Source organism: Mauremys reevesii, linkage group 1 (assembly GCF_016161935.1).
Source record: "Mauremys reevesii isolate NIE-2019 linkage group 1, ASM1616193v1, whole genome shotgun sequence".
Taxonomy (NCBI): Eukaryota; Metazoa; Chordata; order Testudines; family Geoemydidae; genus Mauremys; species Mauremys reevesii.
Genome location: NC_052623.1, coordinates 156,391,446 through 156,409,616, shown reverse-complemented (window position 1 = coordinate 156,409,616; position 18,171 = coordinate 156,391,446). Strand labels below are relative to the sequence as shown.

At 45.9% G+C, this 18,171-nt stretch overlaps 1 long non-coding RNA gene across 1 annotated transcript; it reads right to left on the bottom strand.

Annotated features, from left to right (window-relative positions):
* Positions 1–4,379: 4,379 nt before the first annotated feature.
* On the bottom strand, positions 4,380–18,120 carry LOC120387773. The gene is made up of 4 exons (XR_005590327.1): positions 18,007–18,120; positions 6,668–6,793; positions 5,718–5,851; positions 4,380–5,145 (listed from the first exon to the last, which is right to left on the bottom strand). It is a non-coding gene; the product is annotated as an uncharacterized LOC120387773 (long non-coding RNA).
* Between the last annotated feature and the right edge of the window lie 51 nt (positions 18,121–18,171).

Sequence of the window (18,171 nt, the reverse complement as noted above, 5' to 3'; positions counted from 1 at the left end):
AGCCGCTCGGCTTTCCTGGAGGATACCGCGAGATCTCCTCTTGGTTGCCTCCACCCACCTCCGAATTCTAGGAGAAACAGTTCCCGAAGTCTCGCGAGATATTGTTGCTCTCCCCCCTCCCCTGGACTCAGAGCTCGCGAGAACGCTCAGTCAGTCTTTCTCTCGCGCGGGTACGGAACGTTCTCTCCAGAAAGAGCCGGAATCTAGGTCACGTGGGCGGCCCTGCGCGGACCCGCCGCCATGTTGTGAGCTTCGCCGGCGGCGCTGCGCGGAGTCTAATGGGGCGCGGCCCGGCCCCGGCTCGAGCGCGGCGAGCAGCGGTGGGTGCGGGCGAGAAACTGCTCGTGTAACCGGGGCGCGGCGTGACCCGCCCGGCCCGAGTGTGACCTAGAGCGGGAGCCCGGGCAACGGGGGCGGGGGGTGACCCCTCCCCGCGGGCTGGTGCCCCGTGGCAGCTCCGTGCAGGCCGGCCTGCCCCTCCCGCCCCCGGTGTCGCTGTTTCTTCCTGTTTCGGAAGATCCAGCCTTGGTCTCCCGCTCCCCCATCACCTGGGCTCGGCGGGATCCGGGCTGCTCCGGCCTGGGCTGCGCATCCTGCCTTGTTGCTGCTGCTGCCATCGTCTGCCCAGCACATGGCACTGAGCCTGGCAGCCCTTGTTGCCTCCAACTCCCCCTTTATCGTCCCACAGCGGCTGCACCTCCAGGCGCCCCTACCCCAGCCAGCCTGTGCCAGCAGGTACCAAGAGTGATGGTCTACACTGAAATGCACCATTTGTTTTTTTGAGACACGCACGCTACCCATCAGATCTATTATTTTGCAGCAATATCAGCTGTGAATTTTGGTTTGGCAGTGATGGCAGCCTTGTCTCACTGCTGCTTCTGCCATAAGGGGAGAAGGGATAGCTCAGTGGGTCGAGCATCAGCCTGCTAAACCCAGGGTTGTGAGTTCAATCTTTGAAGGGCTATTTAGGGAACAGGGGTAAAAATCTGCCTGGGGATTGGTCCTGCTTTGAGCAGGGGTTTAGACTAGATAATCTCATGAGATTCCTTCCAACCCTGAGATTCTATGATAAGCACTGTTCTCACAGTTCCCATCAAAATCCATAATGCCACCACCTTATTCTGAAGATTCAGCTTTGTTGTGATGTCTGCAACACACTGTTGGCTGGGCAGGCAGGCAACTAGCTCTTGTTTATTATGCAAGAGCATGATTGTGTGCAGAAAGTGCAGTAACAGTAAAATAAACTTACCGTATGTTTCGTCCACCTGCTGTATCATTACATTACAGGATCTGGTCCTGTAGATACTAGTAATGTCAGTCACTTGAGTAGTCCCATCAAGGTCAGTTAGACTACTCACTTGTAGGCCAGAGCCCTCAGTTATAAGCTACCAGGAATTGCACTTTTACTACATATTTGTATAGGACTTAACACAACTGGTCACTGATCGTGGCCTCTAGGGCCCAGATCCACAAAAGGAATTAGGCACTTAAGTCCAAAAGTTTGGCACTACCAAGTTCCTCAAAAGCTGCTCAGCTGCTGCATAACATCCCATGGCCCCTAGCTTTTTGCTGTAGAGAAGAGGTCCTCATACTGGGTGGCACAGAATGTATGGGGGGAGGGGGGCATCAGAAGCTTTACGGGGGGAAAATTGCACACATTCAGCTAGGTGGCTGGAGAGCAGTGGCTGCTGGCCAGGCACCCAGCTCTGAAGGTAGCACCCCCACTAGCAGCAGCAGAGAAATAAGGGTGGGATGGAATTGCCAGCCTTACTTCTGCACTGCTGCTGGCAGTGGTGGTGGCACCTTCAGAGCTAGACATCTGGCCAGCAGCCACCACTCCCTGCTCTGCCTTTAGAGCTGGGTGGCCAGAGAGTGGCAACTGCTGGCTGGGTGCCGGGGGGGGAGGAGGGCATATTCTACTACAGACACAAAGAAGCGGGGGTGGGTGATCAAATAAGTTTGAGAACCACTGTGTTGAGGTCCCCATGGCAACTATGTTTCTGCTGCTGGGCATGTGTGCAACACCTATCTCATACTTAAGCCCCAGCAAGCACCTCAAGCCAGGTGAAAATAGGTATTACCCTCCCTATCTTGCCTGCAGGACCTGATCTGGTAGGTGAGCTCTGAGCACATGTACTGGATCATTAGATCATATAAGACTCCAGAGGACTTGGGGCCTCTCTTGTAACCTTTTGTCTAGTTAGTGGTTATAGCTCTCAACCTCAGAGATCTGGGTTCAAAGCCCCTCTCTGATGGATGAAAGGAATTTGAGCAAGGGTCTCTGACCTCTTGAGAGTATAACAGCTTCAACAGGAGAGACTGAAAAAGACACACACACACAGATCTATCAGAATATCTCATAGCCGTATGGTTAGGACACTCCGGAGAGGTGGGACTGGAGATCCCCTCTTCAAATCCTTTCATCCCAGTAAGCAGAGGGGAAAATGAACCTGGGTCTCTTCCATCCCAAGTGAGTGCTCTAACTTGACCTAGGTTCTTTCACAATGTAGATACACCCTTAGCCACAGATGCCATTGGGGTGAGGAGTGGGAGTGGCACATAGCGCCACATCACCCACTTCACAGGGGCTCTTCTACAAACACAGGAGAGGATTCCCACATCATCCATAAACATAGGTTGACTTACTACTGTTATTTGTACTCTCCAATAACATCTGTGCATCAAAATCCTTTCTCTCCTATTCAGATGTGATTTGCAGCCACCTCCTACCTCCAAATTCATAAACAGGCTTCCCCCAATTTTCCCTAAAGTTGAAACTCTACAGTTTGAAGTCCTCTCCTAGGATTAAACTCTGGCAGATTTGGGTACAAGCAAACAACCCTCCAAATGAATTGTACATAGTCCCTTTCACAGACATATAACCAACTATTTAAGGAGCATTCTCTGTTTTTTAAGCAAAATATTTACCATTCTTCTGCTTTATTCCTCCATAAAGCTCTCCTAGCTGAATGTGTCTCAACAGAGTTTTTAAAAAAAAAGTATGTCTGTTTTCCTCCCCCAGATGTGTCTATTTATGTAATTTAAATATTTGTAGGTGTGTCTCCATCACCAATGATGCCTAAGATTAGTATAAAAATCACTGGTTCTGTATTTTAAAGGAAAACCGTTGGGTACTTTCAAACTCAAATTTAGTGTTTAGAGGGGAAAGGGTTCTAGAAAACCTGTTGTTAACAGAAACGTTTTAATTCATTTTCTTGTACATTTTGTTTGGATTTAAACATCCCCCTACAATGTTTGCCACCCTGACATAGTAGCCTCCCCTGGCACCCACATCCCCACCAAGCCCCAGCCACCTTCACCTAGACACCCTCACAGATTCCAATTCCCCCTGTGCATCCAGATCTCCCCCCCACTCCCATATCTGGACCCCCCCACTGAGCATCCCACACCAAGACTGCCCCACACAGAACCCTCTCACCCCATACACTAACCTGTCCATACTTGTATCCTACCAGGCTAGCCCCATACCTGGATTGGGGGGCAGGGCTGGGCATGCGTGCAAGACTCTGTCCCTCTCGCTTGCTATCTTGGTGCACCTGGCATGGAGGGGCAGGGGACAGGCTTCAACAGTAGATTTGTTTGATGTGCACATTGCATGTGCTGAAGAAAACTATTTGTGCTGAGAAAACAGTTTAGACTTATTTTATTGAACAACAACAAAAGGTAGTAGCCCTCCTATCCCAGGAGAACAGGAGCACTGATGTACCTATAGCACATCTCGGGAGGATGCTTTAAGCCGATGGGAGAGAGAAGCTCTCCTGCCAACATAGCGCTGTCTACACAGGGAGGGTTAGGGTCAATATAACTATGTCGCTAAGGGGGTGGATTTTTCACATCCTTGAGTGATGTTTTTATACCTCAGTAAGTGAGTAGTGTAGACCTTCCCAGAGACTCCTGTGACTTCAACGGGAATTAGATCAAGCACCTTGAGAAATGACTCTAAAAACCTATAGCAGGGATATAATTTTCTATTACATTCTATAGGATGATGCAAAACATCTATGGAAAAGTGACTCTGTGACCTTTAAAAGTTTTAAGTAAAATATTACTCTGTTTTAAATTAGGTCCATCACATTATTTTGCTCTATCTAAAACCAAGAAAAGCTAATGGAAAGGAAAGACGATTGCTTCTACATTAAGATAAATACAGTATTTCTATATTAAGACAATATTTATATAACTCTAAAACCAGGGAGATATGATTCATAGTTAAATGAAAGTGCTTGATTCTGTTTATTTAAGAATTTGTTTTTATGTTAATGTTGATTTTTAAGTGGTAGCTGGTAAACATGGCAAGTAATTAAGTTAAAATTTAAAAAAAGGTGATTATATAATGAACATAAACTATATTGTTAAGTACATTGTAATTTAACTACCACTAACAATCAGTGAATCCAGAAATTAGACCGATTCATATTATTAAGCCCCTTGCCCCCCCAAATATAGAAGTCAAATTATGCCTATGATCCTCCTTACCCCCACACTGCCAAGCAAGCAGAAAGGAGGTACTACATCCCCTCTAAGCATTTGTACTTTCACTATCACCCAGGTTCTTGGTGGTGGTGGCTGCTACAAATGGGAGACACAAGGACACCAAGCATTGATCCTGAAAGGCAAAGATTTGAAGAGGCTGGACTTGTTTCGATGCAAACTTCATTCTGCAGGTAGTCTGCAACTCAGAATTGCAAACCAACAGGCACTTACCAACAGGGACTGGCGAGCAGGGCCGGCTTTAGGACGTGCGGGGCCCGATTCTAAAGAGCTGCCGCTGAAATGCCGCTGAAGACAGCGGCAGCTATTGAGCTGCCGCCGAAGCAGCGGCAATTTGGTGGCAGCTCAATCAGTTGCTGCTGTTTTTGGCAGCACTTTGGCGGAGGGTGCTTCCTCGGCAACATTTGTCTTCCGGGGCCTTACCTTGCAGGGCCCCTCTTCCGGATGCTGCGGTGCCCGATTCACAGGAATCAGGGGAATTGGTCTAAAGCCGGCCCTGCTCGTGAGCACTATGATTTCACCTACTGGGAGAACATTCTAAAATTTGCAGTAATGGTGGATGAGGGCAAGCCAGTTGCCACAACTGCTATCCAGGACAGTTTGGATGATGTAAATGTAGCCCGGTCTCAAGATCTGGTGAAAAGAAAGGGCAAGGGTTATAGGAAATAACATCCGCCACCCTCTTTTTCAGCATCAGTGTGCTCATCCCATCCAGCCATCTCATTCAAACAGACATTTTATTTAATTGGTCAAGGGCAGTGTACCAGTTACTCTAGTTTCATCTGTTTCCCACCTTTTGTTTACAAATTACTTACCCACTTCCTATGTGCTTGGAGCAACATAACATCGGATTGGTGGGTCTTAAGGATGGTGGAACTAGGATATGCTCTTCATTCAATTAATTTCTACCCCTCCTTCACACACCCCCTTCACCACTCTCACAAGATCATCCTTCAGCAATAGGTTCAATTGCTTCTTCAGGCAGGAGCCATAGAGAAAGTCCCACTGGGCCTTGGGGGAAAGGCTTCTATTCTCACTAATTCCTTATTCCCAAAGCAAAAGGAGGTTTCAGGCCTATTTTAGATCTAAGAGAGTTGAACAAATTCCTGAAGAAAATAAAATTCCGCATGATTACCCTAGCTTCCATTATTGCCTCTTTTGAACAGGGGGACTGGTATGCTGCCCTCAACTTAAAGGATGCTTACTTCCATGTCACGATATGACACAACCTTCAGAAGTTTCTCAGATTTGTGGCAGATGAGTCCACTATCAGTTCACATTTGGTCTCTCAGCTGCTCCTCGAGTGTTCACAAAGTGCCTGGCAGTGGTGGCAGCACATCTACAAAAATCAGGAGTTTGTGTGTTCCTGTCCCTGGACTACTGGTTGATGAGAGACTGGTCTGAGGCTCAGGTGTTATCTAGTGTACCCACCATCCTGTCCACATTCAACATCCTGGATCTTCTAGTAAATTGGAGCAAGTCAATCCTAAAACTGGTACAGAGGACAGAGTTCACTGGAGCAGTCTCAGACTCCACAAAGGCCAACACCAAGGCCAAGACTTTGCTACCACAATCCAGATTCTAACTACTACAAGGCTTGGTGCTGCAACTGAAAGCATATCCTCTCAACATGGCAAGCAGCTGCTTCAGTCTGTTGGGTCACATGGCAGCATTGTACCTATGTGGTTTAACACGCCAGGCTGCATCTCATTAACCTGCATGCATGGCTAGTGTTGGTGTGTGTCCCAAGTCGGTCCCTTCTGACCTTAAAGTCTATGATTCTATGATTCTAAGTCGTCATCATTTTGACAAAGTGGTTTAGGTGCCCTTGTCAGTTTTGTCATCTATGGATTGATGGATGCACCCTCTGAAAGTCTGTGTGGGGATCCCCTTTATCCCCCTGCTGCCAACCCTCACTCTAGTCACAGCTGCATCAGCCCTGGGCTGGGGGCTCATATGGGGTCCCTGCAGACTCAAGGTCTCTGGTCATCTCAGGATCTAATGGTTTATGACTAGCCTATTCAGTTTTCCTCCCACATACAGTAGGAAAGAACTTGTTAATTCTAACAGACAACTCTGCGACGATGTTTTACATAGACAGGGAGGAGCACAGTTGGCCCAGTTATGCCAGGAGGCAATTTGCATTACTGCTTACCTTCCAAGGAAGCAGAACACGGTGGTGGATCAACTGACCAAGACCTTCTCTGAACACCACCAGTGGTCTTTACACACAGACATTGCCAGACCCATCTTCCAGCTCTGAGGAACTTCCCAAGCGAACCTGTTTTCAACAAAATCCAACGAAAATGCCATCAGTTTTGTTCCCGGGCGGGTATCATCCCAGGCTGACTGATAAATCCTTTTCTGCTACCCTGGAGCGACCCACTCCTGTATGCCTTCCATCCGATTTCCTGTCTGCTCAGAGTGTTGTTCAAAGTCAAACAAAACCATGTGCGTCTCATCCTTACAGCACTGACGTGGCCCCAAGAACACTGGCACTTGACCCTACTGACCATCTCAGTCAAGCCTCCGCTGTCTCTCTCACTGGAGCCAGACATGATTTCTGAGAATCATGGCTGCCTGCTCCATCCCAACCTGTGAGCCCTCCACCTGACAGTATGGATGTTTCATGGTTAACACCTTTGGAGAAATCCTGTTCTAAGGATGTTCAGAATGTATTTCTGAATAGTAGAAAACCCTCAACTGGGGCACTTACCTGGCTAAATGGAAGTGCTTCTCCATTTGGTCCTGTCAAAAAGTGTATCCTTACACCATGTACCCTTGAACTTCATATTGGACTATCTCCTATGTGTAAAACATCAGAGTTTGGCAATTAACTCTAAGAATACATCTGGCAGCTAGTTCGGCCTGCCATACCTCAGTGGATAATAGCTCCCTTTTTCTCAAACCTGTCATTACCAGATTCCTAAATGGATTGGTTAGATTGTACCCACATGTGCAAGATCCTATACCTCCTTGGGAATCTGAACTTGGTTCTAGCAAAGTTGATGGGACCACATTTGAACCCCTTGCAACTTGTTCTCTGCTCCACCCCTCTAAGAAGGTAGCATTTTTATTTGCCATTATCTCAATCAGAAGGGTGGGCGAGTTGAGAGCCTTAGCATCTCCTTATACAGTTTTCCATAAGGATAAAGTTTATCTTCGCCCTCACACAGTATTTCACATGACGGTAATCTCTAATCTTCATGTTAACTGGGCAGGCTATTTGCTGACGTTCCATGCATATGGAGATGAGGAGAGACTTCATTCACTGGATGTGAAAAGGGCTTTAACTTTCTATCTAGAGCATACTAAGTCATTTAGATCCTCCATGCAGTTGTTTTTTGTGGACAGAGCTAAGGGCCATCCGGTTTCCACTCAGATAATCTCATCTGGATTATCTGGATCTCTTCATGCATTCGTTTATGCTACTAATTGGCTAATATAACCCCACCAGCTAGAGTACTGGCAAATTCTACTTGCATCCGGGTATCTTCAGCAGCTTTCTTAGTGCACGTACTGATCATAGGTTTAGCAGAGCAGCCGTGTTGTTCTGTAAAAAAAAAAAAAACAAAAGTACTTGTGGCACTAGAGAGAGAGACAATTATTTCAGCATGAGCTTGTGTGCTAAAGCTCCACTCTTTGGATGCATAGAATGGAGATGAGCTCGTTAGCAGGGAAAAAAAAAAAAACTGAGTGATTATTAATGGCCCATAGAGAGTGGTGTGGAGAGGAGAAAAAACATAAATAAGATTCAATTGTGGTGTAATGACCAACCATTCCCAGTCTTTGTTTAAAATTCAGTTCAGCAGTCTCTCTTTGAGTCTGTTTTTGAAGTTTTTTGTTGCAAAATTGCCACCTTCTGATGTCAGATTTGGCCATGTACATGCAAACCGACAGTCTCTCACGCAAAAGAATAAATGGACACAAATCTGACATCAGGAATCATAACATTCAAAAAACAACCTTAACCACTTCAAACACTCAACCACCACTCAGACAGTGACAAAGGTGCAACAAAAAACAAAAAAAAAAGAAAAAAAGAGACCAAAGAGAGACTGCTGAAATTGGAACACAACAAATAACCAATTACAATAAACAAAACAAATGGTTGAAATGGTATGGTTATTGAATCTATTGAATCTATTTCTCTATTCTCTTCAGTTCTTCACTCTCCATCTCTATCTTCCATCTTTGTTAAAAAATTTTTTTTTTTCCTTCAACGATAGCTCATCTCAATTGATTAGATTAGACCTGTTGGTACTGCATACTTCTTTCTTTTTCTGTTCTCTGTGTATATATATATCTGTCCTGTGTGTGTGTTCTATCATCCAAGAAAGTGAGCTTTTAGCTCAAAAAGCTCATGCTGAAATAAATTTGTTAGTCTCTAAGGTGCCACAAGTACTCCTGTTTTTTTTGTACTGATCATAGACATTTGTGAAGTAGCAACTTGATCATCGGTCCACACTTTTACTTCTCATTATGCCAGTTCCCATCAGTCTAGAGACGATGCCAATTTCAGGCAGGTTGTCCTATAATGACTGTTCAGGTAAGCGCTGAGCCCACCTCAATGTTTGTCGGCTTGTGATCACCAACAGTAGAATGGACATGTGTAAAGACTCAAGAAAAACTGGTTACCTACCTTCCTATAACTGTTGTTCTTTGAGATGTGTTGCACATGTCCATTCCATGATCCGTCCTCTTTCCTCTCTCTGTTGGAGTCTATCCAGTACAAAGGAAGCGAGAAGGGTTCTGGTCAGCCCTGCCCTTTTATACCCGCACACAGTGGTGTGTGGTGACAGAGGGTGTTTGAGCCACCCTGATGGGTACGGTTGAGGAAAAGAATTATCTGACAACTGAGCACCAGGCATGCAACTACAGTGGTATGGACACGTGCAACACAACTCAAAGAGCAACAGTTACAGAAAGGTAGGTAATCATTTTTTATTAAATACAAAAATGGAACATTTCCAACAGGAGCGAGTGAGAGAAGCCCACCCCAGAATACCTAGTAGCCTGCTGGTTTGGACATTCACCTGAGCTGAGAGAGACCAGGGCTCAAGTGTCTGCTCCAAACAAGCAGTGCTGGGATTTCAATCTGTGTCTCCCACATTCCAGGTGAGCACCCTAGCCACTGGGCTGTTGTTGGTCTTGCTGTTTTAGGGGCTGGTTTAGGTTCTCTACTCTAGGAGAGCATTCACAGCTCAGAATCCCAAGCAGAACAAGGCACCTCCCTCCAGTCTATTGGTCAAGAACCTAAATATCTTTGAGGATTTGGTCCTATGCCCTGCCCCTGTCTTCTGCATTTAATTCCTGGTTAACTTAGCCTAAGTTTGTTGGCTTCTGAGACTTCCTTTCTTGGATGCCTAACTCTGGCCATACAATGCAAGGAGAACCTGGGTGCCTCAGTCAGGGCTGAGAATTCCACCAGGCAGCAGAGCACCTACGGGGTTAGATATTGCAGCACTTAAGTACCTTTGTGAATCTAGCCCTTTATGTATAGCCAGTCACTCCGGCTGCAGTCCTGCAAGCTGCTCTGTACATGGGGTCTACCCATGTGGAACTGTCCACAGCATTATAAGCATCAGTTTCCTCTGTTATTTTTATGGGATTTTCACACAGCAACAGGGAAAAAATAAAATAATAAAATATGATTTTCCAACCACAAAAAGTAGCTGGGGGGGGGGCAGAAGAAGGGGTAGTTCATGAAGCTACATTGATTTTGGTTTTTAATTGACTAGATTTAAAGTTGATCGTTTTAAGTGCAATGTAAAAAGTAAATAAATAACAAATTATTAACATTATTTTTTAAAGTTCTTCCAGTGTGAATAATTGGTTGACCTTATGGGGCCTTAAACTAAATTCAAAGGCATTTCTCTGTTTATCTGAATCATGATAACATTTGAATGCCATGTCCAATCAACTGCAGAATTTCAGGGAATATTCAAGGCATCATTGGGCAGAATTTTATTGATTTAGGTGAAAATCAGGAAAATGGGAAAAACTGGGGGCACAGGGAGCCCCTGACACCTAGTTAGAGCCATCAGCCTAAACCAGGGTGATCACAGAATCCAGCTGAGGCAGCCATTACCACCTTCCACAGTAACAATACCCCCATCTCAAATATTGACACCCTGAATGACTTATCTCAGAGCCAGAAACAAGAAATAACAGTGGTGTGTGATAAGGTATACAAACTCCCCACCGACAACCAGGGGTTAAGGGGCTGCTCTGCGCTCAGCCTGCCAGACCTGCAAGGCATGCACAAGCTGGAGAAGATTAAAAAGGGAGCAGAGCAGCTGACTTGTGGGCATACCTGGGAAGAGGACAGACTGTCAACCCTCAGCCACTGAGCAAAGGACTGACTGAAGGCAGGAACTTCCCAGACAACCACTGCCTGAAGCCCTCCCTGAGGGAAGTGAGGGTCAGACTCAACCCTGAGCAGGATTAATTCCCCTCTGTCTCTTATTAATTCAGTTTATTTACATTAATTCCCCCTGCTTTTTATTCACAGACAACCCTGGAAGGGGAGAGACTTTTAAGTGACCTGGTCAGAGGGCCAGGTCACAGGAAGAGACATGTTGCTGCAGAAGTGGAGCAGCCCCTAGCAGGAGACCTGCAGTGGAGAGAGAGCTGCTATGTCATGCCTGGCCAAAAGGAAGCACCAGGAGTGAGTGGACCCCTTCACAGGGACACACAAAGCCTCTGCTGTAGGGGGAGGGGAATAATGGAAGGGAGTATACAGAGTTCTTGATATGATTTTATGCTTTGTTATGTCTGGATCATCTGCCATATGAGATCTCACTCTGACACAAATTTAATTAACAAACTCCAGCTTTATTGTGGCTGCTTATAACATGGCTTCTTCAGCCTCATAGCTTTGCTACACTTGCAGACATAGAGCACTGGGAGTTAAACCAGCCTTCGGAGATCACAGCAGGGAAAACGCTGCCGTGTGTTCACACTGTCAGCTATAAGCGCATGGGCATGGCCACATTAGCAGCTCTTGCAATGCCACAAAGAGCAGTGCATTGTGGTAGCTATCCCAGTGTGCAAGTGGCTGCAATGTGCTTTTCAACTGGGGGGGGTTGGAGTGTAACAGGGAGCGTGTTGTGTGTATGTGGGGGGAGAGACAGTGTGTTTTGGGGGGCAGAGAGTGTGTCAGCATGCTGCTTTGTAAGTTCAGGCAGCAGCAGACCCCCGTCCCCCCCACCCCCAACACACCCCCACAAAAGCAGCATTCCACACTAATGGTTTGCTTTGTCCCAAAGCAGATAAGCATGCCTGCTGTCAGAAACGGAGCTTTGAAAGGGGATAGCCGCATGCCTGCAGGCAATTTCAAAACAATAAGAGTGGCCACTTGATTTCAGGGGATTATGAGACATTTCCGGAGGCCAGTCAGAGCGCAGTAATGCAACACATCGTCCACACTCATGCCCGGGTGTTTCAGCCGGGGCGCAGCAAGCTTTATACTTCTTGTGGAGGTGGAGTACCAGGAGTGCTCCAGCTGCAGTGTCCAGGCACTCTACGTGCCTTGCCAGTGTGGACACCTCGGGAGTTAGGGCGCCCAGGGCTGTTTTAATGCGCTCTAACTTGCAAGTATAGCCAAGCCCTCAGACAGTTCCCCAGGAGGTGTTGCTTCCAAACGCTTTCCCACAGAAAACAATATGCTGCCTGAAAGGGGCTGCTAGCAGTTTCATATTGTTACATCCCTTCTCTTTAAAAGAAAACCATCTAGCACCCCAGCAATAACTGATAACCTAATCTAATATATTCCTTTCTGATGCTGACTGTTCTTGCAGTTACCGCATTCATCACCTTACAAGTCTGTCTATCTATATACCTGTACAACTTGGAAATCCATCACACAAAATCCCTCAGATGAGCAGGTCTTTTAACAATCTGCCCTCCTCTAGTACAGTGTGATTCACTGGTACTGCCTTGGTGCTGCCTTCCTCCTGTCTGGTCAACCACAGTCTCTAGGCTTGGTGTTGTTGGAGTCTCTATCAAAACACTCTCTTCTTCCTGTTTTTCCTTTGGTAGGCCACTGACACTGTCCTCTTCTACAACTCTGGCTCGGGATTCTCCTGCAGTAGAACACTATCATGTGTTGTCTGTATTGTCCTTAGAGGTTTCTTTTGTTTTCTTGAGGTGCCTACACAGTTTCACCTCACTATCTCTCCATTGTCCATGTGGACTTGATGAAATCTCTGTTTTCCTGCTTGCACCACTGTAGCTTTGTGCCAGAACTTATCCTGTTTTGTTAATGGTTGTATATGCACTTTGTCACCTGACTCCAGATCTGGCAGATCTGTTGTAGTAAAACACTTGTTTTTTCTGTTGGTTTCTCCATAGTCGCCAAGGGAAGCACCGCAGTACCCAAGCTCTAACAACCTTCTGCTTGTCAGCAAGAATATCTTCGTTCTCTGGCTCATCAGTCTTTGGGCCGGCTACAATTTAGGCCTTGTGAGGGAGTATTCCTTTGATCTAGCAGTGCGAAGTAGGGGTCAGCATCTGCAGTTTTTGCTTTTCTCAACAGTTACTTTAGCAGTTTTTACTGCTGAATCTACTTTGCTGTTGCTTTGAGGATACCCCAGCAAAGATGTTATGTGATCAAAATCCCAGTCATTACTGAACTTCTGGAACTCTTCTGAAACAAACTGTGGTCTGTTATCAGAAAACACGGTACCTGGTATCCCATTCTATGCAAAGTGTGCTTTTCTTTTCCATATGACTGTTCTGGATCCTGTGTTTGGTAAATAGTCTATCTCCCAGAAACTGAAAAAAATAGTCTACAATGATCATGTCCTTTGTCCCCAAAAGTAAAACAAATCCACTCCCATCTTCACCGTGGTCTTTCTGGAACTTTTTGTTGCCACAGGGTCTCTTTTGGTTGACAGTCTTCCCAGGATCTGTATACATCACACTTTTCCACGAATATCCATAATTGCTCATTCATTCCTGGCCAGTACAGTAACTCCTCACTTAATGTTGTAGTTATGTTCCTGAAAAATGCGACTTTAAGCAAAATGATGTTAAGTGAATCCAATTTCCCCATAAGAATTAATGTAAACGAGAGGGTTAGGTTCCAGGGAAATTTTTTTCACCAGACAATAGACAGAGACAGAGTTTTAAACAATTTCATACTGGTACACAGTGCTGATGATTGTGAAGCTTGGTTGAGGTAGAGGAGTCAGAGGGTGGGATATTTTCCAGGGAATGCCTTACTGCTAAAATGATGAACTAGCAATTGGCTGAACCTTCGAGATTTAACTCTCACACTCTATAAGGCAGCAGGAAAGGAGGGAGGGGAGACAGAGACACACACCTTGTGTGTGTGTGAGAGAGAGACGTGCATTTTCCCTCTAAGTATGAAGAGTGGGGTCAGAAGTACACTTGTTAATTAGATCAGGAAGCTGAGCCCGGACTGCAGCTGCTGCTGCCTGGAATCTGTCTCTGTTGTGTGTCCCCCCTGCTCTATGGAAGATGGAGTAAGCGGGGTGCAGAAGTAGGGGGGAGGGGGACACCCTGACATTAGCCCCCCCCTTTTCCTCCCCTCCCCCCTGCACAGCAAGCAGGAGTCTCGGGGAGCAGCTCCAAGGCAGAGGGCAGGAGCAGCACATGGCAGTGGGGGGAGGGACAGCTGCAATTGCCAACCTGCTGGGCAACTGCTGCACAGGGAACTTAGGGGAGCTGATAGGGGGGCTGCCAGTCCACCCTGGTTCCAAGCCCCTACCAGGCAGCTGCAATGGGCTGCTCTTCCTGCAAACATTGGACAAAGCATGTGGCTGCCAAATGACGTTAGAAGGGAGCATTGCACAACTTTAAACAAGCATGTTCTCTAATAGATCAGCAACGAAACAACGGTAACCGGGACGACTTTAAGTGAGGAGTTACTGTATAAAGTCTCTCTGGCTCACTTTAAGCAACCTTCAATTCCCAGATTGTGATGAATGAACTTTGTGCGTAATCTCATTCTTAAGAGCTGCTGAAATAACTGCTCTTTTCCCCTGAAATATAACCATCTGTACACACAGTTTGTCTCTGCTGAAAGAATGGTGTTACCTCTTTAAGTACTTGGTCTTTTGTCCCTGGCCATCCTTGTGGGATCATGAGTTTCAATGTCTGCAGCATTCTCTCTTGCTCTGTACCTCTCTGTATATCTCTCAGCTGTTCTTCCAAGATAGGTAGGTACTGTACCATATTTATTTTCTCCCTCTCAGTCTCTACAGATCCTTCCTTACTGGGTTCTGGCAAGTATGTGTGGGCCTAAGATGTGCACCAAAACCAAGTCTCTGCCTGAGCAATACTTGATCTGTATGTTGTACATCTGCGGTCCTATCATCATCTACTGTAAGCACTTTGCTACACTGAGTATTGGCTTTCTCCAAATGCTTTTGAGAGGTGTACGGTCAGATCATATATCCACGGTGCAACTGTAAGTATATTGGTGATTTTTTTCCATTCCTAAGAGTATGGCTAACAACTCTTTTTCAATTTGAGCATAGCCCTTCTCTGTCACAGACAATGCTGTGCTTGTAATCACAACAGTTTGTCCTCCTTGTAACATGGTAGCCCGACACCCAACTCAGATGTATCACATTGCAGCATCAGGGGTTTCTCTGTATTGTAATATTTCAAAATGAGAGCCTTCCCACTCATCTCTTTTACTTTCTGGAATGCTTGCTTGTGTTGGTCTGTCCATTCCCATAAGGTGTCCTCATGTGTCAGCTGTCTCAGGATTTTGTAGCCCTCAGACAGATGGTTGCAAAGCTTTACTAAATAATTGGCATTGCCAGGAATTTTTTGACTCCTCTAACATTGCTGGGTCTTGGTATTTCTCTATTGCCCTCACTTTCTCTGGGTCTATTTTCAGGCCTTAGGAGGTCAACATATGTCCAGTCTGTGGCATCTTGGTCATGATCAACCTGAGCTTGCTAAGTTCAATTTAATATTCTTTTCTATGTATCGCTGTAAAAATTGTAGTAATTTGTAGTCATGAACTTGTTGCGTATGTTTTGGATTGTCACCCTCTCCCACTATCAGCACATCGTCTGCTATTGTCTGAGTTCCCATCAAGTCCTCCAATGCTTGGGTCAGTCTGCTCTGGAATACCCCTCTCTCGGACTGATTCCCACTAGCATCTTTAACCATTAATTGGTATCTCCCAAATGGAGTTGGTTGTAAATAATGTGATTCTTCATCCAGTTCAACATGCCAGAATCTCTTTTTTATATTGCGTACTGTAAAAAGTCTCACTTTAGACAGATCTGGTAATATGTCCTCAATTGTCAGCAGAGGGAAATGGTTCCGTTTCAAAGCTTCATTTAAAGGCTTTGGGTCTATGCATATTTTCAGTTTTCCAAATGGTTTTCTTACCACCATGAGACTACTTATCCAGTCTGTGTTCTTCTCTACAGGCTGTATGATTTCATAGGCTCAGCAGTTCCTCGTTTAATGGCTGTAGTAATGCACTGGGTACTTTTTTCTTTTGGGCAATTTAAATGGCTTCACACTGGTGTCAGTCTCTACTTTATAACAAGCATCTAACTGTCCATCTCCCTGAAACACACTTGTCTGCTCCCTCTATATCATCTTCTGGGCCCAGGTAATACCATCCAAGGAATCTTCAGTCACCCTGCTATCCACTTTCATTATGTTCTGGAACTATACTTTTATCAGGTTCATGGCTTGCGCATCCTTGCTGCCCAGAAGTGGTACTGCTGTCTCACCATCTATGACCACAAAATCCAGTCTGTATTTCTTTTTGTTCCTTGGATTTCCTAATTAAATTTTACATTTTCCCATGGGCTTTAATGTGGTATGATTGTACATTGTTAACAGCTGGTTAGTCTCTTCCTATCATATGTCTGCGTTCACCAGATTGATTGGGATAATGTTACAATTTGCTCCACAGTCTAATTGAAATCATATCACTTTCTTTCCAAGTAACATGGATGCATACAACTGTGTCTGGTGCTTACTAGGGTCTCCTTTCACGGTATTTACCCACTGTTCAGTCACCCACATAATGTCCTTGTAGCGAAGCGAGACCCACTGGTGCAGCACCTCCTGCTGGTTGTCCTGGGAATTAGCTTGATTGCAGCTCAGAGCGCCCTCTGCAGGCCAGTGGCTCACCAGCCTCAGGTCCCCATGTCCCTCCCGGACCCCGGTGCCCCTTTACTCAGGGTTCTGCCCCCAGCAGTACCCCGTTACTCTGGGTTTCCCCTCCCAGAGGAACCCCCAACCCTATAAACCCATCTTGTCTCAGTGGCTACTGCCAGTCATTATCTAGCCCCTGCTCACTTGGGCAGACTGCAGTCTGTAATGGCCACTCATCATCGGCAAGGGGGTTAGGACCTGCCGCCTTTGCCTATTCCCAGGGTGTATCTCTGCAGCCCCAGTACCTTTGTAGGCCTTCAACAAGGCCTGCAGCCTGGGGTTTTACCAGGCTGGAGCTCCCCAACTCCTCTTGCCCATACCCAACACTGCCCTGCCTCAGATATCTCGTTTTCAGGCAGCTAGCCCTTCCCACTCCAGGGCTAGAATGAGACTCTTCTGTCTCCTGTCTCCACAGCCCTTTTATCCAGGCCAGCTGTGGCCTGATTAAGCCAGCCACACCTGCGGCCAACTACCTCGCCAGCCTCCCTCAGCTGCTCTTAATCCCTTTTACTTTGCAGTGGGGCAGTTGCCCCACTACAGTCCTCATACTCAATGTTGCTCTCAGTTACTCTGTGTGCCTTGGATTTGTTTTTTTCCCCTCTGGACATACACATGGCTGCAGAATGATTAAATTTATCATAGATGTGGCATTTTTTCTCATAAGTCAGACACTTTTTGTTCTATCTCACATGTTTTCTCCCACAGCATTTGCATCTGTCTGTACCGTTGTCATCTACTGATGTTGTATCGGTTTTTTATTTCTCTTATGCACTGTGTGGGCAGTTTCTGCTGCCTGCCTTTCCAGGCTTCTAATCCTCTTTTGTATAGCTCTGCAGCCCTACATATTTCCAAGCTTCTCCCCAAAATCAAGTCAGCTTCCCTCAGCAACTGCTCTCAGACTTGCAAGTTTCATCCCACATGCTGTCCAGTCTCTTATCAATGAATCTTTAAGAATTCCAAAATTAGAACTGGCTGCTAGCACGTTTAAATCAATGCTGTACTCATCTATACTCTCTGCAACTGCTTCCTTGGGGTTTCAGTGAATATCGAAACAGCCTGTTTTCCTTCTAAGGTGCGTTGAGGTTCGGGAATTTCCATGCACAAAGTCTCACTTATCTTTCTTCCTCTTTCTCCAATACGGTGATAAAACAGTTTTATTATCACAGCATCCTCTATCTGCCAGAGCTATAACTACATAGAAGTTAAATTCCTCTTTTCAGATCTTCCCTGGCTGAGCTAAATTCTTAGCTTGCAGATTTAATGTCCCTGGAGTGTTCGGACCCTCCATTTTCTGTTATTAGCCTTTTCTCGTAAGACAAACCATGTACTCACAGAAGTATTCTGCCCTCTGCAGTGAAGCACTGAATGTTCTCTCCTGCTGTTTCAGATTTAATTACCACTGCCACCATGTTTTATGCTTTGTGTCTCGATCATTTGCATTTTAAGATCTCACTCAGACACAGGGTTCATTTACATTTATTGTGGCTGCTTACATCA